The sequence below is a fragment of the Mobula birostris genome, chromosome 4 (assembly GCF_030028105.1).
Source record: "Mobula birostris isolate sMobBir1 chromosome 4, sMobBir1.hap1, whole genome shotgun sequence".
Taxonomy (NCBI): Eukaryota; Metazoa; Chordata; class Chondrichthyes; order Myliobatiformes; family Myliobatidae; genus Mobula; species Mobula birostris.
Window position 1 is genome coordinate 153,878,373 of NC_092373.1, and position 22,930 is coordinate 153,901,302.

The 22,930-nt window shown below is 39.8% G+C and overlaps 1 protein-coding gene across 1 annotated transcript in view; it reads right to left on the reverse strand.

The window, feature by feature from the left end:
* LOC140196670 (protein Jade-1-like) overlaps positions 1 to 21,837 on the reverse strand; it is a 161,330-nt gene extending 139,493 nt beyond the window's left edge. Inside the window, 1 exon segment of the mRNA XM_072256269.1 lies at positions 21,568 to 21,837. The gene's annotated coding sequence lies outside the window, so the exon portion shown is untranslated.
* Between the last annotated feature and the right edge of the window lie 1,093 nt (positions 21,838 to 22,930).

Below are 22,930 nucleotides of genomic sequence, written 5' to 3' on the forward strand. Positions count from 1 at the left end.
GCCATGCAGCAGCTGCATAGCCTAAGCATGCATGGACAAGATAGGAAACTTTCCAGCTTACATTGTAGGCAACATTCTAATTGGCTTGAATTATGAATTGAAATAACAAATGTAGGTGATTTCAAAAACTGGCACTTGATAGGGAAATTTCAAGGTGATTTTCATGATCAGTAGCCCAAAATCTATAAAATACTCCCAAAAGTATTCAGGAAGCAAAATCTTTGTTGTCCAGTATTATAGAAGCAAGGGCTCCACTGTGCACTTTGCGAATCAAATGTCTCTGACTACACCAGGAGTTGCAGGAGGGGTGTGATTGGCAACTAAATATTCCAGGATTTCATTGCTTCAGGTGTGATACAATAGGAGGGGCAAGAGGGGGAGGTGTTGCATTGCTTGTCAGAGATTATATAACAGCGATGCACTGGCAGGATAGATTAGTGGACACATCTAGGGAGGCTATTTGGGTGGAATTGAGGAATAGGAAAGGTGTTGTGACGCTTATAGGGGTTTATTATAGACCACCTAATGGAGACCGAGAACTGGAGGAGCAAATTTGTAAGGAGAGCAGATATTTGTAGTAAGCACAAGGTTGTGATTGTGGGAGATTTTAATTTTCCACACATAGACTGGGAAGCCCATACTGTAAAAGGGCTGGATGGGTTGGAGTTTGTAAAATGTGTGCAGGATAGTTTTTTGCAGCAATACATAACTAGAGAAGGGGCAGTGTTGAATCTCTTGTTAGGGAATGAGACAGGGCAGGTGACAGAGGTATTTGTTGGAGAGCACTTCGGGTCCAGTGATCACAATACAATTAGTTTCAGTGTAATTATGGAGGATAGGACTGGACCTAGGATTGAGATTTTTGATTGGAGAAAGGCTAACTTTGAGGAGGTGCAAAAGGATTTAGAAGGAGTGGATTGGGAAAATTTGTTTTATGGGAAGGATGTAACAGAGAAATGGAGGTCATTTAAAAGTGAAATTTTGAGGGTTCAGAATCTTTATGCTCCTGTTAGGTTGAAAGGAAAGGTTAAAAGTTTGACAGAGCCATGGTTTTCAAGAGATATTAGAAACTTGGTTCAGAAAAAGAGAGGGATCTTCAATAAATATAGGCAGCTTGGAGTTAATGAGGTACTCGAGGAATATAAAGAATGTAAAAAGAATCTTAAGAAAGAAATTAGAAAAGCTAAAAGAAGATACGAGGTTGCTTTGGCAAGTAAGGTGAAAATAAATCCAAAGGGTTTCTACAGTTATGTTAGTGGCAAAAGGATAGTGAGGGATAAAATTGGTCCCTTGGAGAATCAGAGTGGACGGCTATGTGCAGAACCAAAAGAGATGGGGGAGATTTTGAACAATTTCTTTTCTTCGGTATTCACTAAGGAGAAGGACATTGAATTGTGTAAGGTAAAGGAAACAAGTAGGGTAGTTATGGAAAGTATGACAATTAAAGAAGAGGAAATACTGGCACTTTTAAGGAATATAAAAGTTGGTAAGTCTCCAGGTCCGGACAAGATATTCCCTAGGACCTTGAGGGAAGTTAGTGTAGAAATAGCAGGGGCTCTGACAGAAATATTTCAAATGTCATTAGAAATGGGAATGGTGCGTATTGCTCATGTGGTTCCATTGTTTAAAAAGAGTTCTAAGAGTAAACCTGGCAATTATCGGCCTGTGAGTTTGACGTCAGTGGTGGGTAAATTGATGGAAAGTATTCTGAGAGATGGTATATCTAATTTTCTGGATAGACAGAGTCTGATTAGGAACAGTCAACATGGATTTGTGCGTGGAAGGTCATGTTTGACAAATCTTACTGAATTTTTTGAAGAGGTTACTAAGAAAGTTGACGAGGGTAAAACGGTGGATGTTGTCTATATGGACTTCAGTAAGGCCTTTGACAAGGTTCCACATGGAAGGTTAGTTAGGAAGGTTCAATTGTTAGGCATTAATATGGAAGTAGTAAAATGGATTCAGCAGTGGCTAGGTGGGAGATGCCAGAGAGTAGTGGTGGATAACTGCGCGTCAGATTGGAGGACAGTGTGTAGCGGTGTGCCTCAGGGATCTGTACTGGATCCAATGTTGTTCATAATATATATTCATGATCTAGATGATGGGATGGTAAATTGGATTAGTAAGTATGCAGATGATACTAAGATAGGTGGTGTTGTGGATGATGAGGTAGGTTTTCAAAGCTTGCAGAGAGATTTAGGACAGTTAGAAGAGTGGGCTGAAAGATGGCAGATGGAGTTTAATGCTGAAAAATGTGAGGTACTACATTTTGGTAGAACTAATCAAAATAGGATATACATGGTAAATGGTAAGACATTAAAGAATGCTTTAGAACAGAGGGATCTAGGAATAATGGTGCATAGTTCCCTGAAGATGGAATCTCATGTGGATAGGGTGGTGAAGAAAGCTTTTGGTTTGCTGGCCTTTATTAATCAGAGCATTGAGTACAGGAGTTGGGATGTAATGTTAAAATTGTATAAGGCATTGGTAAGGCCAATTCTGGAGTATTGTGTACAGTTCTGGTCACTGAATTATAGGAAAGATGTCAATAAAATTGAGAGAGTACAGAGGAGGTTTACTAAAATGTTGCCTGGGTTTTATCTCCTAAGTTACAGAGAAAGGTTGAACAAGTTAGGTCTTTATTCTTTGGAGCGTAGAAGGTTGAGCGGGCACGATGGAGGTGTTTAAAATTATGAGGGGGATTGATAGAGTTGACGTGGTTAGACTTTTTCCATTGAGAGTGGGGAAGATTCAAACAAGAGGGCATGGGTTGAGAATTAGAGGACAAAAATTTAGGGGTAACATGAGGGGGAACTTCTTTACTCAGAGAGTGGTAGCTGTGTGGAATGAGCTTCCAGCAGAAGTGGTTGAGGCAGGTTTTATACTGTCGTTTAAAGTTAAATCGGATAGGTATATGGACAGGAAAGGAATGGAGGGTTATGGGCTGAGTGCAGGTCGGTGGGACTATGATAGGGTGAGGGTTCGGCACGGACTAGAAGGGCCAAGATGGCCTGTTTCTGTGCTCTAATTGTTATACTGTATTGTTATTTGGTTATACCACAAAGGATCCACTGCATGTTGGAAGGCAGGCAGAGACTACCGCTCAACGAAGAAGAGATCACAATGGGAGAGGCACTAAGAGTGCACCTTAAAAAGGAACAACAGAAGTGCAAATTTAACAAGGACCTCAACAATGATTCCCCAAACCACCACACTGCCTAGGTCTCTCAGCAATAAATAAACAGGCCTGAAGTGAACGTTGAACAGAATAGGAGAATATAACTATTTATATTTCTGACGACAAGTCATTCAACCTACTTAGTCTATGTGATCTCACAGAACAATCCCGTATGCCCTATTATTCCCTGATAACCTACACTTTCTCTTATGCCCAAAGTATTTGACTGGACTTCCCAGTCACCCACCAAGACTAAATGGCAATTATCAGTAACCAATTAGCTTAACAACTGTCATGTGTTGGTATCTGGAAGGAGAGCAGTGCATCTACAGGAAATCAACATGGTCACAGGGAGAGCTCGTATACTCCACACAGACAGCACCTGAAGTCAAGATCGAGCCTGGGTCACTGGAGCTTTTAGGCAGTACCCTTAACCAATGCTCCTCTGAACCACCCTCTAAAAACCATGCTATTTTGCTAACCCGTCTTTTATAATAATGCAAACTCAGGTTATCCAATTTAGAACTAAAACAAAAAAAGTCAAATGATGAAATATATTAACAAATTCCCTCTCTAATCTCCTTGTGCGCACATGGTCAACATTCACACAACCACACCAGACTGTATGATCTGGCAACAAAACCTCGACAATATTAGCTACCACAGCCAAATGATGTTAACAACATAATAACATACAGGCCCTTATCATAACTTACAAAAAGAAAAAAAGTTAAAGAGTCATCAGTTTCTTCTGAATTGCTAAATCTTCACCTGTGATTCAACAGATTAATGGCACTTTCAGCTGGGAATATACGTTTGTACTACAAACATACAAACTGTGCTAAGCCACATAAAAGAGATATAACAATTTCACTTTCCATTTCAAAAAAATTGCTGAATCATGTTTAAAAAGCAACAGATCAGGGCAGATAAAGGAAATGCGCAGTAGTTGCAATTCAGATTCCACCAGCTTCGGGTCAGCTGTCAATGTCAATGGCAACACGCCTGACATTCCCTCTGAATCTGGCACTCCCCACTTCACAGTTCTCAACTAAGAGCAAAAACAAACAATCCGACAAGTGGATAAATCTCGGACAGCTGCAGACTACAACAGACCACAGGAGGGACCATTTTTCATTGACAGCTAGGTGGATTTTGTAGCTTGCTATGGGCCAGATAATGGTCAAGGACTTTGCAATTTCTCTTTAATTGTACTGTTTACTGAACTTGATGCCAAAAAAAAAAATTGGGACATGGCTTTTTTCAGTAGACAAATGAAAAATTCCCATCTGATGCCAACAATAATTGATGACATTGACATCCACACAACTTAACTGAACATTAAAATTGCAGCCTCTCTTTAGCAGATCGATGGCAGTGTTGCAATCATTTCCTAATTGAACCATGCATTGGGTAAGCAGACATAGAAACTACAGTCACAGTCTCATGTCCTCCTGATAGTTCCCTCATATCCTGCTAGCTCAAATGTCCAAACATTAACTCAGGGCATTTATTCTGTACATTCTGCCAAGGTTGGGAGGAGAAGATGGCGACATGACACAGCTTGCAGTGGCCACGCCAGTGAATGTTATCTGTTATCTGTCAAGTAGGGTGCCGTGCACAATCCTGATTTGATGGAGACAGAAGTGAAAGCACGGAGGAACATCCAGTGAAACTTCTGAAATGCCTGTTTCGCTGCCGCTGCTACTGTGTGGTCCAGAATCTCCGGAGGGGAAGGCCCCGAGTCCTCGGCTTTGCTTGCTGCTCAGCGGCCGGGGCGGGGTCGAAGCGCTCAGCAGAGATGGTGCTCGGTGCTCTGTGTCGGAGGCTCGAAGTTTTCGGACTGACTCAGAGTCGGCTGCGGTCGGGTGTTTCCAATGCATCAGCAAGCTTGCAACGCTTCCGTCTGCGTGAGATGATGGGGCTATCGGGACTTGAGACTTTTTTTTTTTTACCATGCCCATGGTCCGCTCTTTACCAAATTACGGTATTGCTTTGCACTGTTGTAACTATATGTTATAGTTATGTAGTTTTGTCAGTCTTAGCCTTGATTTGTCCTGTGTTTCTGTGATATCTTTCTGGAGGAACACTGTATCATTTTTTAATGCATGCATTTCTAAATGACAATAAACGAGGACTGAGTGTCCTCATAATCTAAAATAAATCCCCGCAAGCACACTTCTTTGGAGAATAAGGTTTGTATTATACTGTGCCGTTTTGCAAAATGAAAAAATAATCAGAAGGCTTCAAATGATGATAAGGGAAGAGGGCTCAAATTCCAGAAGCATTAGATGGGGGTTGGAGACTGGATAAAGGGGACTTATGAATATATATATATATATAGATGACCTATCGGTCCCAGAAACAGTTTGAAATCTGAAAAGTATCAATGCTTATTAAAATTTGAACTGGGAAAAAAAAAATCCATTTATCAATCTCACTGTAAGTAAGCACACTGAAGTCAAGTCTTCCAGGAAATGCTTGCTTTATAACTTCCCAGATGTGGCTTTGAACGGAAGATTATCATTGTGCAAAGCAACTGTTGGTCTCTAAGCTTTCAGCTTTAGGGATACCTTGCAAGTGATTTGGCAATCAACCACAAAACAACTTTACTCCACTCATGCAAAGGAAAGATGCAATTTAGTGAAAAAGTAAAAGCTCCAATTTCTTAAATCACCCTCAGTCCACCTAGGCATTGGTTTGCACGATGGGAAAAAAAAACTTCACATTCATACTGCACCTTCTGAGTCTTCAAGACATGGAAGTGCTTTATTTTTCAAAAGTGAAGTTATAAACCCACAGGAATCTCTACTTCTGATTTTCTATTCCCAAGTCTGAAGGAATTGCAAATGGATTCAACCCCTTCTAGATCTTGTAAGCTATCCTTAAAAGTTATTGCAAGCAGACCTTTTAGCAGGAATCTAACTATTCAATGATCAGCAGTGGGAGACTTTCCCAACCCAAATGCCTTGGAACAAGGAAAATGCGCAGCTGACATCAGTATAGACTAACAATCAAATCTGGCTCCTCCTCTTTACTGAAGTTCTGTGATACAGACAATAGCAACTCAGCAACTTTAACCACAAATTCTGCGTTATTATTTTTTCTAGGGTATGTCTTCATCAAGTCATAATGAGAAATTCTTCTCAACATTTCCTTTCTAAAGTCAACAGTCACCAGTAACATCCAAAATACAGCTCTCATTAACAAATATTGGTCACTAAATGTGGACCTTCTGCCCGGATCTTGACATTTCATTTATTCTATTATTCTTACAAATATATTAAAAATTAAGCACAAAATTTGAATTTCTGATTTACTAATATTAAAAAAAGCTCACTCACTTCTGAAGGTATTGTTTACTGGAAATGGCTCAATGGTTCTAGCTACTCCTTCATGCCAACAATGTCTTTACACAGTGAATGGCTATCCGACACCAGGATTGAACACTTTGCAGTCACCTACCAATATCCGACTTACACTTACCCACAACCCACACTACTGCTGCAACGAATTACAACTGCGCATCACTTGGCTGCTTCATTCCCTCCAATCATTTAGTGATTATGCTTCAAAACAGTACTCCATTACAGCAATGCTCTGATGTCTTGAAAGGTGCTATTCAAATGCAAGATTTTCTTCCTTATTTGCTTTCCTGACATGAGACTACTTATTCAGAAAGGGGAGCCACTTTATTATGTGCAGTTGTTCAACATGACAGGTCTGCATGCTTTAATAGTTTATCATGGTACATTACATACTATAGTACAACATAGTCTGAAGTTCTGGTCTCCTTACTTGAGGAAGGATATACTAGCTTCGGAAGCAGTTCACCAGGTTGATTCCAGAGATGAGGGGATTAGACTATGAGGAGAGATTGAGTCACCTGGGACTGTACTCGCTGGAATTGAGAAGAATGAAATGACATTTTATAGAAACATAAAATTATGAAAGAGATAGATAAGATACAGGCAGGAAAGCTGTTTCCACCGGTAGGTGAGACTAGAATTAGGTTCGGGGGAGGTTTAGGACAGAGAATAGAAGGAACTACTTTTCCCCAGAGAGTGATGAGTCTTGGGAATTATCTGCCCAATGAACCTGTGGAGGCTACCTCAGTAAATATATCTTAAGAAAAGGTTGGATAGATTTTTGCATACTAGGGGAATTAAGGGTTATGGGGAAAAGGCAGGTAGGTGGAGATGAGTCCATGGCCAGATCAGCCAAGATCTTATTGAATGGCAGAGCAGGCTCAACGGGCCAGATGGCCTACTCCTGCTCCTATTTCTTATGTTCTTATAGCATTTTCTCAAACCTTCAGAAGAACCTTTGTTATAGAAAGGACCAAATACAAACATTTCAATATATTCAAGGACATCAACAACCAACTTGAATAACGAAAACAACAGTAGTTTGTTATTGCAGCTCAAGAACTTAGTTAACGGTTGCCATATATTTCAAAGAACAGCAAAATCTGAAGACTACTTTTGAGCTGAATGAATTTATTCCAATCTTCGCGCACTTGATTATTTACATTGGTGAAAAATGTCTCACCAAAGTTTATATAAACTATTTATACTTGAAACTCAGTGTATACAGCCAATCCAGAAAAAAATGCACCCCATAAAAAGGTATCAAATTCCTGTAACTTCTGAAAAACAGCCAATCCTGACCAACACTGGAAAATTCTACTTACTTGCTTACTTCACACAAGTTTCCAAACTGGTAAACAGAGAGGGGCTAGAAATAAAAAACATACATATACACACACACAACTCACTAACTACTCAACGAAAATTTGTCCAGTGGTAACTTCTTCTCAGTCAACAAGAACAACAAACTAGTTTGCACTTTTAGCCTGATTCAGAATCCTTATAGGCAAGTTAAGAAACTGCAAGGGTAAAAAGACCCTAATGGGAGTTACATACTGGCCTCCACACAGTATCCAGGATGTGAGATACAAATGAAAACTGAAGACAGAAAAGGCATGTCAAAAGGGCAATGTTACGACAGTCATGGGGGATTTCAATATGCAGGTTAATTGGGAAAATCAGTTTGGTGCTGGATCCCAAGAGAGGGAATTTGTAGAATTCCTATGAGATGGTTTTTTGGAGCAGCTTATGGTCACTATGGGAAAGGCAATTCTGGATTGGGTGTTATGTAATGACCAGATTTGATTAGGAGCTTAAGGTAAAGGAACCGTTAAAAAAGTGAGTAAATGGAATTAGAGAGGTATGAGAGAGCGGCTGTCCAAAGTTGATTGAAAGGGAATACTAGCAAGGATGATGGCTGTAGGTCCTGGGGGCAATTCAGAAGACGCAGGATAGATACATCCCAAAGATGAAGTGCAGTGGTTTCTAAAGGGAAAATGAGGCAACTGTGGCTGACTTGAAAAGCCAAAGACAGCATAAAAGCAAAAGAGAAGGCATATAATAGCAAAATGTAGTTGAAAGCTAGATGATTGGGAAGCTTGTAAAATCTAGCACAAGGTAACAATAAAAGCCATAAGGAGATGAAATATGAAGGTACACTTGCTTAAAAGAAGATACCAAAAGTTTTTCAGATATACTGTACAAAGAATAAAAGAGGTGAGAGTGGATATCAGACCACTGGAAAATTATGATGGCAAGGTAGTAATGGGGGACTAAGAAGTGGCAAACAAACTGAACATTTTGTGTCAGCCTTCACTGTGAAAGACACTAGCAGAATACCAAAAATAGAAGACAGAAGTGAATATAGTTGCTTTTACTAAGGGGGAGGTGCTTGGGAAGCTGAAAAGCCTGAAGGTAGATAAGTCACCTGGATCAGCTGAATTACACCCCACGGTTCTGAAAGAGGTAGCTGAAGAGATTGTGGAGGCAATCTCTTTCAAGAATCAGTAGATTTTGGAATGTTTCTGAAGGTCTGGAAAATTGCAAATGTCACTCCACTCTAAGAAGGGAAGAAGAAGAAAGCCCTTAACTCCGGGACGCCGTCATGACGGCGTTTTTCAGCAGGCTTTCTTATTTTTAAGAGTTGCTAGCTCGACGCTCAACCCAGCACGGGTGGAAAGCGTGCAAGGGAGCTGGCTGTATTTGAACTTGGGAGCCTTTTGCTCCGAAGTCTGGCGTTGATGCCACTACGCCACCAGCCGGCTAAGAATGGAAGGAGACAAAAAAAAAAAGGCCAGTTAGCCTGACTTCAGTGGTTGGGAAGATGTTAGAATCCATCAGTAAGGATGAGGTTTCGGAGCACTTGAAGGCATGTATAAAGTAGGGCAAAGCCAACAGGGTTTCCTTAAGGAGAAATCTTGCCTGACAAATCTGTTGGAATTCTTTGAGGAAATAACAAGCAGGATATTCCATAAACATGAGAAAATCTGCAGATAGTGGAAATCCAAAGCAACACACACAAAATGCTGGAACTCAGCATCTATGGAAAAGAGTAAATAATCAACATTTCAGGCTTAGACCCTTCAGGCAGTGTCTCTAACGATAATGTCGAAGGATGTTACTGAGGTTCTGTGTTTAAGGATTTGGACAATGGATATTTTTAGTCCTATGGTTTTTATATTGTGTTTTCACTGGTTTTTTTCCTCAGTTTTTTTTGTGCAGAGGAAGTGGAGTTTGGGAGGCTAATGATGTTATCTATTTTTGTTAGTTTTTTGTGTGGAGGAAGAGGATTTGGAGGCTGATGTTTTTGTTGTGTTTTGTGTAGGGGTAGAGGCGCTGGAGGGGGTTGATGATGATGTTGCCATTCTTTTTTTGTGTGTGGGGGGGGGGTCCGTGTGCTGTTTCTCTGTGAACTGACTTTTCTTTGTTTCGTGGTTATCTCGAGAAGAATCTCAGCATTACATACTACATACATACTTAGATAATAAATTAACATCGGAATCTTTGATCAGGTCCTGATGAAGGGTCTCAATCTGAAACATTGACAGGTTACTCTTTTTTCTATAGATGCTTCCTGATCTGCTGAGTTCCTCCAGCACTTTGCGTACATTGCTGTCAGTGGATGTATTTGGATTTTCAGAAGACCTTTGACAAGGTGCTGCACAAGAGCATGCTTAACAAGAGTCCATAGTATTACAAGATAGAACATTGGCTGCGAACAAGAGGCAAAGAGTGGAAATAAAGGGGACCTTTTCTGTTTGGCTGCCAGGTACTAGTGGTATTCCACAGGCATTAGTGTTGGATAAGTTTCTTTTCACGTTATCTTTCAATGATTTGGATGATGGAATCAATGGCTCTGTAGCCAAGATTGTAGTCAATACAAAAATACATAGAGAGCCAGGTAGTTTTGAGGAAGCAGAGGGTCTGCAGAAGAACTTAGACAGTCTTGGAAAATGGGCAAAGAAGTGGCAGATGGAATATTGAGTATGGAAGTGTATGGCCATGCACTTTGTAGAAAGAATAAAGGCATAAACTATTTTCCAACCAGGGAGAAAATTCAAAAATCAGAGGTGCAAAGGGACTTCGAAGTCCTTGTGCAGGATTCCCTAAAGATTAACTTGCAGGTTCAGTCGATAGTAAGGAAGGCAAATGCAATGTTGGCAATAATTTCACAGTAAGTAGAATATAAATGCAAGGATGTAATGCTGAGACGTTATAAAGCATTGGTCAGACCACATTTGGAGCACTGTGAGCAGTTTTCAGCCCCTTATCAGAGAAAAGATGCACTGGCATTGGAGAGGGTCCAGAAGAAATTCATAAGAATGACTCCTGGAATGAAAAGATTAACATTGGAGGAGCCTTTGATGGCTCTGGGTTTGTATTCACTAGAGTTTAGATGAATGAGAGGGAATCTCATTGAAACCTATTGGACATTGAAAGGCCTATATGGAGTGGATGTGGAAAGAATATTTCCTATAATGGGAACAGTCTCAGAATAAAAGGGTGTCCAATTCCAACAGATGTGAGGAGGAATTTCTTTCACCAAAGGGTAGTGGAATTCATTGTCACAGGTGGCTGTGGAGGCTAAGCCATTGGGTACACTTAAAGCAGAGGCTGATAGGTTCTTGATTGGTCAGATGGTCAATGGTTACGGGGAAAATAGGGTTGACAGTAATAACAAATCAGCCATGATGGAGTGACAGAGCAGACCCAATGGCCTAATTGTGCTCTTGTGTCTCATGAACATCTTAATTCTCTTCACTGTCATCTCCTTCCTTCATCACTAAATTTGCATCTTTATCTACGGCATTGAATATGTCCACTTATACTAGGAAGACTAATGAAACCATCATCTCCATATCAGACTCAGATCAATTTATTTATCATTTGTACATTGAAACATACAGTGAAATGCATTGTTTGCATTAATAACCAACGTAATAACCCAAGGATGTGCTGGAGGCAAGTGTCCGGCACACATTCAGGCACCAACATAGTATGCCCACCATGCTCACTTAACACCACAAGCAATTATAACTATGAATGAAATAATACCAGTAAAAACATATGCTTCAATAAATTCCATCCCTGGCTCTAGAGATGTCCAAGTCTGAACCTGCTATCAGTTTCATCTCTAGGCATACCAACTCCCACCTCAAAAATAATACTCAGCCTGAGCATACAGCTAAAACACTTGTTCCCATGTTTGAATAGGTGAGGTTTGATCTAACAAAGAACACCTAGTCATCCTCTCAACCTTTAATCAAAATTCTGCTCTCCATATTTTAACAAATCTCATTCTAATTATTGCCCATGGTTAAGTAAAAAAAAATCAACTTTAAAATCATTGATGGCCATAATCAATGTTAGCCTGACAACTCCCCAAGAACATGTGCTCTTTGAGCTACTTTGTGCCAATCCCTGACTTTAATTGCTCCTCTAGTGCTACCTCTACCTTCAACTGCTGAGGACCCAAGTTCTAGAACTTTAGTTCTAAAATGTTGCTCCCTCACTTTTCTCCTTTAAGACACTCCATAAAACAACAGGGTCTTTTGCAGATACAATAGGGTCTTTTAAGAGACTCCTAGATAGGTACATGGAGCTTAGACAAACAGAGAGCTATGGGTAATCCTAGGTAATTTCTAAAGTAAGTACATGTTTGGCACAGCATTGTGGGTCAAAGGGCCTGTACTGTGCTGTAGGTTTTCAATGTTTCTAAAACCAATTCTCATCTGTCCGAATGTCTCCTCATGTGGCATATGTCAAATTTAGTTTGACAGTACACCATGAAACATCGTTTTCAGCATTTTAAAGTAGTTTTAGAAGGATAAAATAGTGCTGCAATGTCTGTCCTACTAACCAGAGGTATATGACCTGGTCCATGGCCCCTAAAAACTCAGCAACACCTTAAAAGTTGGTTGTGCACTAAAAAGCAACAGTTTTTAAAAATGCATATGCTTTGACTTCCCATAAAACAGCAGCTTTCACACTGAAAGTCATTTAAAATGATATTTTAGGATAATTTGAGGCACATGCTTAAAATCCAGGTTTAAAATCACACAACTCTATTTCATATACACTTGTACAGTGTAAGGCTACCCACTCTACACACAGCCAATCCTGTGAGCTTCCCCTATCTTACTGCACCATAATCTACTATTAGTATGTAACTTTAATAGCATAACCAATTGCAAGCTTCTCTACAGCAACCCAGTTAAAATGGATCTTTACCTGTACTCAAAATGGATTACAGGCAGCATTTAAAATTGATGCACACTTACATGCACTGAAGGTAAGAGACTTACACTTCCCACCTTCTAAAAATGATTGCTCTTTAAGGTTTTAAGGCTTAGATTACTCCAGCTTGTATGGACACATGAAGGTAAGTAAATATTGGAAACATACTCCAAGCCACAAGGGTCACACAACAGGAGCAGAGACTAGAGTGATGAACATCCTCCCTTCTCTTCTAGTCAGCATAACATGAACAAAATATACTCGTGAAAAGCAATTTAAGTGCAAAGAAGCAGAGTCATACCAATTTGATTGCATGGTAATTCAGCATCAAAATTTTTTTTAAGTTAATTTTACTACCAGATGACACAACCACACACACAAATCATTAGTATAGAGGATTTGTTGTTTTAAAAGTCAAAATTAATCCAAAAACTTGATGAATGGTTGGAACCCAAACTGAAGATGTGTAGTGTCAGATCTCTGTGTTATCTATACTGCCTTATGCTCCAAGAATGATTTAAACTGCTTTACTCTTAACTTATTTGTTTCTCTTTAAAAAATATTAAAATACTGAATGGAATGTTCTGTTTGTGAATCACCAAGGTATCTCAACTCAGTGGAATTTTGAACTTCCTCATCTACAGGATTCCCACTGGAACAAGTCTGGCCTCATAAGGAAATTGTTTCTTGACTATTGCTAGCACACGTGCACACGAGCACGCCTTGATATCAAAAACTCAGCTGCAATTACAGAGGCAGAAGCTAGAAAATGAAGCTAAAACTGTAACAAGTACATAGTTCAGTCTCTTGGCTCAAGATCTATACATAACTGGAAGCAAACTAGAATGGTTTGCCAAGCACAACTCCTGAAGCACATGAAGGAATCCAATTAATAGTTTATACTATGACCAAACTTAAACTTCCCCTCTGTAGCAAAAATAATGAGAGTCTTATTACCTTTGAGCCAGTTTTGATAAACTACATTCCAAAAACTGTCATCACTACCACATTCTTAACTGACATCATATATTCCATTTTAATGCAATCAACAGTTCCAGAATAAAAACGTGGCAAGTAATCTTTCCTCAATCAGACAGTACTAGAGACACGACAAAGAATGTCCAACACTGACACTGGACTTGTAAATCCACCAGTGGACAGGGAGACAGAGGTATGATCAGTTTCAAATGTGGTGCTTCTCACTGTCAACAGCCTGCCAATATCCACACAACACTCACATTCACAGACAGCGTAGGCTGTGACAAAGGCAACAGCAAAGACCTAAAGTTTGGCCACAGAAATTTAAAGAAGCAAACACTCAATTACTCAAAGGCTTGGATTGCTGAACTCAAAATAAAAATGGAACTAACAAAACCAGAAGATGGAGTGACTCACAATGTGTAACAGTCCACTTTTCTGCCCTTATCCAATTTTCAGAAATCTTCAACATTGGAAATGGAAGTGAACTTGGCCTTTTGGACAACTCTTACACTGCCTTCCTATCCAATCTGCTGATTGCCCCAAGATCCAAAAGATGGTCATTCTCAGCTATATATATATTACAAGACCTTCCATGGCCTCCAAGATTGGGGTGCCATGGTAGAGAAGCGGTTAGTGTAACACTAATATAACTCAGGGCATTGAAGTTCATTTCTGGTGCTGTCTGTAATGAGTTCGTATGTTGTCTCCTGGACCACGTGGGTTTCATCCGGATGCTCCGGTTTCCTCCCACAGTCCAAAGACGCACCAGCTAAATTGCCCTGAGATTAGGCTAGTGTTAAAGAGGTAGTTTGCTGGGTGGTGTGTCTCGTTGAGCCAGAAGGGCCTGTTACACACTGTATCTGTAAGTAAACAACGAAGATTAAAAATTCAGAAAATTTTGCAATCTGGAGTTTTAAGAGATTTCTCCTCATCTCAGTCCCAATCACCAAACCGTTTATCCCAAGTGTACATCCCCCAAGTGGTAGAATTTCCAGCCTTTGGAAACAGTTCCCGATGTTGGGGAAGTCCAGAACGAGGGGTCACAGTTTGAGGATAAAGGGAAAGCCTTTTAGGACTGAGATTAGGAAAAACTTCTTCACACAGAGAGTGGTGAATCTGTGGAATTCTCTGCCACAGGAAACAGTTGAGGCCGGTTCATTGGCTATATTTAAGAGGGAGTTAGATATGGCCCTTGTGGCTACAGGGATCAGGGGGTATGGAGGGAAGGCTGGTGCAGGGTTCTGAGTTGGATGATCAGCCATGATCATAATAAATGGCGGTGCAGGCTCAAAGGGCCGAATGGCCTACTCCTGCACCTATTTTCTATGTTTCTATGTTTTTATGTCTCTATGTACCCTCTGTCAAAGACGTCACAATATGGCATATCATACTTCTCACTCTTCCACACTCGCTGCTCACACCAGCTAAGTGATCCAAGATGGCCTGTGAATATTACAGCTCCTTTTAGCCCACTTTCTAAATTGGTACCAAACGCTTCAGCTAAAAACAAAATATCTGTTGACTTAACAGGCAAAATAAAGTAGTAATATCCATCTCATTATTTTGTGTTTCCAGCCATGCTGCTCAGGAAATTCACTGAATGAAAATTAACAAAAGATAGATAAACACATCTTGCGATTAAAAATTAAGTGCCTTTTCAAACTGCAAAATGCAATACAACTCCAAGGCACCTACCCACTCCTCTTGACTGAATGAGCAATTTAAATTTCATCGTTTCTTTATATAATTTTAAAACTTCCTCTTGAGAAAAAAAACATTAAAGAGACTTTCCAGTTAACAGTTTTATCTAGAAGTTATCACCCATTTCAAACAACCATTTCTGCAACCTTCTAAAGCAGAAAGTTTACATCACAAAACACAGAACTCCCAATAAATAAACTGAAAAGTAAAACTGTATGATATAAAGTCTTTCAAAAAGAACTCACAATTTTATAGATTTACTGAACTTAAGCTTTGAACAGTAATAAACAAACAGGTATTAGTATGGCTAACCAGAGCAAAGGATGAGGCTTGAAAAAGATGCACAAAATCATGGCACGTCTAACGTGGGAAAGCAGAGAGAAGCTGTTCGGCATGGAAGAAAAAGGGTGAAGTGCCTGTTTTTATGTTGTGTTCTATGACTCTATTAGCAAATGGCACAAAAACTTCGGGAATTTCCAATTTAAGTAAGGTGGGAATGATAAGAAAAGCTGGTCTTGTTCAGAGTATGGCTATAACTTAGAACCTGTATAGGTAATAGAAACTGTGTCAGTCAGGGGTTTTCTTTGGGGGGGGGAAGGCAAGTGGATAGGCAATCGAGGGAAAATAATTCACAAACTGACAAAGAATATTGGGACTGAATGGATGAAAGAGATAAAGTGCAGGAAACTCTCAGGTCAGGCAGCACTTGTGGAAAGAGAAAGAGGGTCCTTGACCTGAAACACTGTCTTTATACAGATGCTGCTTGATCTGATGAGTGCTCTCAGCATTTTCTCTTTTAACTGCAGTATCTGGAAGTTTTATTTTGAATTTTCATCTGCATGGACTTACACCCTGATGGGCAAATCACCCATTCAGTGGTAATTCTACACTTCTAGGTTAAAGTGATGAACCTGTAACAACTCCCCGAAGCACACTTAATGATATAATTAAGGCAACTTTTGTCTGATCCAAACTAAGGTCCTCTGAAAAATATCCCTGGGCAGCAACAGAATCAAACAGAGGAACCCTAAGCAGAAGATGGCAAGCATAAATCTGGTTGCTTCCAGTTACATTGGTGACGTGTCAGCTGGCTAACTGAACAGTAGCTAACTAATTTAATAGCAACGATCTTTTCTCCAACAAGACTGCATGCAGAAGTTTAGAAATAACTGTGGCAAATCCAGGGCTATGGGGTTAAATTTTATTTGGGATTTTTTTTGTGTGGCTGAAGACAAGCTGGTGCTTGAACTGACCTTGAACTCTGGAATAATGACTGAGGTGGCACAAATCAAACAAATGACAACTTCCTTATCTCATGGAAAAACAATATTGGAACTTGTTATTTTTAAGAGAACTATGCCTTGATCAGAGCCGCCTAATTAACTGCAGGTATAAAGTATCAAAAAATTACAGTGTAAAACATGCTTCCAAAGTTTTAACTGAAAAATAATAATCAATTTTCAATTCCAAGTTCAAGATCATTTTATTATCAAAGTACATAAATGTCATCACATACTACCCTGAGATTTTTTTTTGCAGGCTGTCATTCCCAAGTACTGAGTGACTCTGCCAAGCAAGGGAATTGAAGAATGCTCCTTTACTTGTCCTTCGTGAGTACTCACCCTTCTGAGACAATACATTAACAAAGAAACATTGATTGCATAAAGCTTTAATGATAAGATGAAGTACTTGAATACAAAGTCTCCCCGGCTTAAGATTTTAAAATATTCAAAGAAATACAAGATACTGGATGAAGCAATAATGCAAATTGTAGAAAATAGTCAAGTTGTCAGATTATTCATGAAAGAACAATTTGACTCAGCAATGTAAGTTAGCAAGTATCTAGCACAGCGGATGTCAGAAGAGTTGACAGCGCCAAAAGTGGAAAACTTGGCCAATAAGTCTTAATCACAAGGAAAGAATGAACTGCTTGATAAAAAGGGACATCTAATTAAAGTCACCATATCACCTAAGACATGCACATAAAGGGAAATGCGTTGACTTGCTTCATGTTACGTAACTGAGAGTGATTCAGTGGTATTCAAACTATCATTATTCCGATAGGAAAACCCAGCTGCTGTAATAGTGTAACACACTATAGAATTGTCATCAGGTAAAATACAGCAAAATACAAAGCAGAATCCATTACTATCCTCCATGAAAATTACACTGTCAATGAGATTGAAATAGTGCAGAGAAACTTTACAAGGGCATTGCCAGAACTTCAGGTAGAGGGAAATTTGAATAGATTAGGACTTCATTCCTGGAGCATAGACGAATGAGGGGAGATTCAATACAGGTATGAAGAGTATAGATTGGGTAAATGCAAGCAGTCTTTTTCCATTGAGGTTGGGTGAGACCAGAACTGGAAGTTATAGGTTAAGGGTGAAAGGTGAAATGTTTAAGTGGAACATGAGGGCGCATTTCTTCACTCAGAGGGTGGTGAGAGCGTGGAACAACTTGCCAGCAGAAGTGGGTTTGAACTCAAAATTTAAGAGAAATTTGTATAGGTACATGGATGGGAGGTGTATGGAGAGCTGTGGTCCAGGTGCAGGTCTTTGGAACTAGGCAAGTTAATAGTTCAGTATGGACTAAATGGGCCAAAGGACCTGTTTCTGTGCTGTAACTGTTTTATGACTCTATGGCAATCAGAGTCCCGCTCTACAATCAAATTCTTACATCCATCTCTGAAACAGATTTCAGAGATGCAAAAATTTGGCCACAAAAGCAAACATATCACTGCCTTATATCAAAAGAATTTGTGTACATTGAATAGTCAAGTTATCTTAAGGGAGATGTTAATTAAATTGTTCTTAAATTAAAAATGAAGCAAACATCTAAAGTATATGCAACTCGAACAAAAAACTGTTGGAAGAACACAATGCAACAAGCAGCACCTGTAGAGATAAATGGAGAATCAACATACTGGATCAAGATGTTTCATCTGGACTGAAAAAGTAGGTGAGCAGTACAAAGAGGACTACTCTACTCATTCAGTTCAGATGAAGGATCTCAACCCAAAGCATTTACTATCTGTTTATCTCCACAAATGTTGCCCGATCATCAAATTCTTCCAAAAGTTTTTCTTTAGTCCAGATTCTAGCATTTGGAGTCTTTTGCTTTGTCCATATATTTGTAACTTTAGTACTCAACCTACGCATAGCCTTCTTGGTCAACAATTTTCAGACATACCTGACCTAGACATTAACAACAGTTTCTACAAGCCACACAAAAACAACTGCCAAGATGGAAATAATGTACCTGGTTTAATGGTGTAACCCTCAAAGTTAATTGTTGAACTAATATTATATTTCTCGTAAATTCTAAATGCGGCTTTTTAAAAAATTATCCATACAATGTCAATTACAAATCACAACTTAATAGAAAATTAACATTCTCAAGACACACCAAAACATGTCAAGAAAATGAAATATGTTCATTTCATTATTCGTGGGCTTTTCCTTTGTACATGTTCACAAAACAAAGATTTTATTTATCTCAACCCAAGAGATTCTGCAGATGCCAGAAATCCACAGCAACACACACAAAATGCTGGAGGAACTCAGCAAGTCAGGCAGTATCGATGGAGAGAAAACAACAGTCGACATTTCGGACCAAGACTCTTCATCAGGACACATTAACAAGACTTTATCTAAACAACTGCAATCAGACCAATTAATAAAGAGGAAAATAAAGGTACAGGAGTAAGTTTCCATCAAATCTAGTTAACCTACACAGGGAACTACCTGCACAATGATCAGAGAATGAGTTTGTATGCCCAACAGTCTAGCTCCATAACACTCAATTGCTCTGGCAGTATTTTTTTATTCCAGCATTTTATTACACCACACTTTTTTTAAAAACTGTACAGTCACCATGAATTAACTACACATTGGCTGTTAGTCACTTAGCAACACTGTCTCTTATGGGAAGTATAACACCACAACACACTTGAGATAACGTAAACTCCTAAACACAAGAAAGTCTGAAGATGCTGAAAATCCCAAACAATACACACAAAATGCTGTTGGAACTCAAGTCTGACAGCGTCGATAGAAACGATAATACAGTTGACGGTTCCGGCCAAGACCCTTCAACAGGACCGGAATGGACGAGTGAAGATGCCATAATAAAAAGGTGGGAGGAAGGGAAGGAAGACAAGCAAGAAGGTGAGAGGTGATGAGTGGAAAAGGCAAAGGGTTGGAGAAGTAGTAATCTGATAGGAGAGGAGAGTGATCATGGGAGAAAGGAAAGGAGGAGGGGCACCAGGGGGAAGTGATAGACAGATGAGGGGAAGAGGTAAGAGGCCAGAGTGGGGAAAAATTACTGGAAGTTGGAGAAAGTGATGTTAATGCCGTCAGGTTGGAGGCTACGTAAATGGAATGAAGTGTTGCTCCTCCAATCTGAGTGGCCTCGTCATGGCAGAAGAGGAGACAATGTCAGAACTGTAAATTCCTACCCAGATTTACTACCACACTGAAATGAGAGATGTTTTTGAAACAAACATATAGATTATATCAAACCAAATATCACAAACAGCAAAAGTTTATGAAAAGTAATTGCCATTCTCTGAAACATTGATACAGCCTTTCAAAACTTTCAGCCAACTCGACATTAATATCCATTTTTTTTTTAAGTGTAAAGACTGAACATTATGAAATCAAGAGTGTGCCCTTGGCCCCTACGCTATTTATCGAAGATAACCTCTGGTAGCCTTGCCAATACACACAGTGCATTCGAGGGGATACATTTGGCCTCCAGATAATACGGTGCATTCCATCACAACTAATGTTGCCTCAATTTCCATGCTCCTTCTGGGTCCTGAACACGAGCAGCTGTGTTGGCAGTAAGTACTGTACTGTATTCCGAAAGTACGTGCAGGTTTTCCCCCTCTAAAAATATCAAGTCACAAACTACGAACATTTCGAGAAACCAACCCCATTCATAATTTCTAACACAGTTCGATTTTCCCCTTGAAATCGAGGAGTAATAAATGACACGCCGTATAAACAAATCGGACCGCACGTCGCACGGAAGAAAGTTTAAGCCGCAAAGTTAGGAGCACAAAACGGAGGAAACTGTCATATTTAATAGTTATATTTGTAAATGTCTCCCATAAATTAAATAACACTTTTTAACATGCGATCACTTACATGCTAAAGTCTCAATGCAAGTGCACCTTTATTTCTCTCAGTGCTGTTATCTAAGCAACATGTGTTAACACTCCACCAGGCTCGCGTCCTGCCCCCCAATCGCTCGTCCCTTAATAACATGCTGTACACATTTTTCGTTGTTCCCTCCCCCACAATTTTACTTTTGCTCCACTTGAATCTAATGTAAAGATAGGGTGGCAGTAATTTATCTCTTGGCACCACGGTGAGCATTTCTGTGCAAATGCAAATATAAAGCTAGGGAGCCGAGGAAGGGCGTTCGCACGCCCGCGAGGTTTCTCACGGAACGCTGCACGGCCCCGAATCCCGGGCCGTTCTATCGCGTCACGTTCCACAGCGCCTGGCAACAGCGGTTGCCAAATATACACATCGTTCTAACTATACAGAGAGAGCGAGAACCCAGCCGGGACTCCGCAAGCAACTCCACCGCAACCGAATGCCATCCCAGCCCCCTCCTCCACTTCATTTTTTTTTAACATCACAGTCGCAATTTTAACAATAACCCGTGCATATTAAACATTGCAGCCGGTCTCCGCCTTCCTGGTAACTTTTGCAGGAAAAAGGACACCCTATCATTTTCTTGCCTGCTTTCACCACCACCCACCCCCTCCTGTTCTCTCACAACACACAAGCTTTTGGCGCCATATTAATGACGTACTATATTATTTCCATCATCGGCGACGTTCGGGATCAAATTGCTGAACTAAAAAAATTCCCCTTGTAGCAGAAACTAGGCCAACAACGGAAAAGACATCAAAAGCTTGACATTTTCTTTAAACGCCGGATCTCCTCCTCTGCTTCCTCTCCCTCCCTCCACGTACTCTCCATCGTCCTCCTGTTTTTTTTCTCTCTCTCTACACATTAATCTCTCTTTTCCCTCCCCAAAAGAAAACGAGCCCAAACGCTTAAAAGTATTGGAAGAGGACAGTACCTGCTGTAAAAAAAATTGTGTGTGTTTGTTTTGTTTTGGCTTTAAAGCTGGTCTGTTGACGTGAAACTGGATGGAAATGGTGAAGATTTTTTGAATGTGGAGTTCAGGCAGCTGCAGTGGCAGATTTGGCTCCCTCTATCTCTCTTTCTCGCTCCCTCTTTCTCATATGCACTGACTGACGTTGGTCCTTATGGTGGAATTGGTTGGGTGAAACAAGGACTCTCTACATTCTCTTTCTGTCGGTCTCCGCTTGCTGCCAGACGAGGGAGTGCTTTCTTTCATGTTGTGTCAACACGATGACAGCGAGCCTCCTTTGCAAGCCAGCTTTCGTTTTCCACTATAACTCGATGCCTTGTTTAACAGACGAATTTGGAAAGCGACGCTTAAGAGGGAGGGTAATTTAAAACTTAATTCACAATTTCCTAAATCACGTTAAAAACTAAAACAAAAAAAATGTTTATTTTCAGTTTTCCATGGGATTTAAAAAAGTTTGACAGCTGGCCACTATTGCAATGCAGTAAAACGGCAGCAAGGTAAAGACAGTCAACGGATCAGGCAGTATCAATGGAAGGAAATGAACAGGATGTTTTGGGACGAGACACTTAATTAATTTATTTAAATATTTATTGAAGTACAGCGTGGAATAGGCCCTTCGAGCAGCGACCCCAGCGTAATCATGGAACAATTTACAATGATCAATTAATCTACCAACCGGTTTGTCTTTAGACTGTGGGAGGAAACCGGAGTACCCAGAGGAAACTCACATGTCACGGGAGAAAATACTAGGGCGATCCTTCAATTTGCAGCACTTCTGACTACTTGGAATTATGAAATTTCTTGAGACCCTATTATGTTATAATCTTTGTTTTAGGCTCTGGTATGAAGACCAGATCTTGGCATTGATCAATCTTTAAGAGAACTGTTATATTTTAAGGCGTTTTTGCAGAGTTTTCACGGATGAGTGTCAGTATCATCATAATACTGAATGTAAAATGAAATGACAGATTTCAAAGTCAATCCTGCAAATAAAAACCATGCCCTTTAATAAATTTGTTTTAATTCATTTTTAAGTACATTCAGAACATTTTGAGATATTTTCTAAGCATGTCAATATTTTCCTTGGCTAAAGAAAACATTTGTTTACTAATTAGACTATTGGAATTTTAACCCTTTTTGACAGAATGCTGATTTTAGCATCAAATCACTTGACTCCAGCAAATGAGTTCAGACCAATATTACTGAACAACACTTTAATTCCCATCAACATGTGCACTGTGATGGTAAAGACAAAATACTTTTGACATTGACAAACAATGGTTTTAGTTTAACATTAACTCGGACAAAACATTTGTCCAACTAGAAG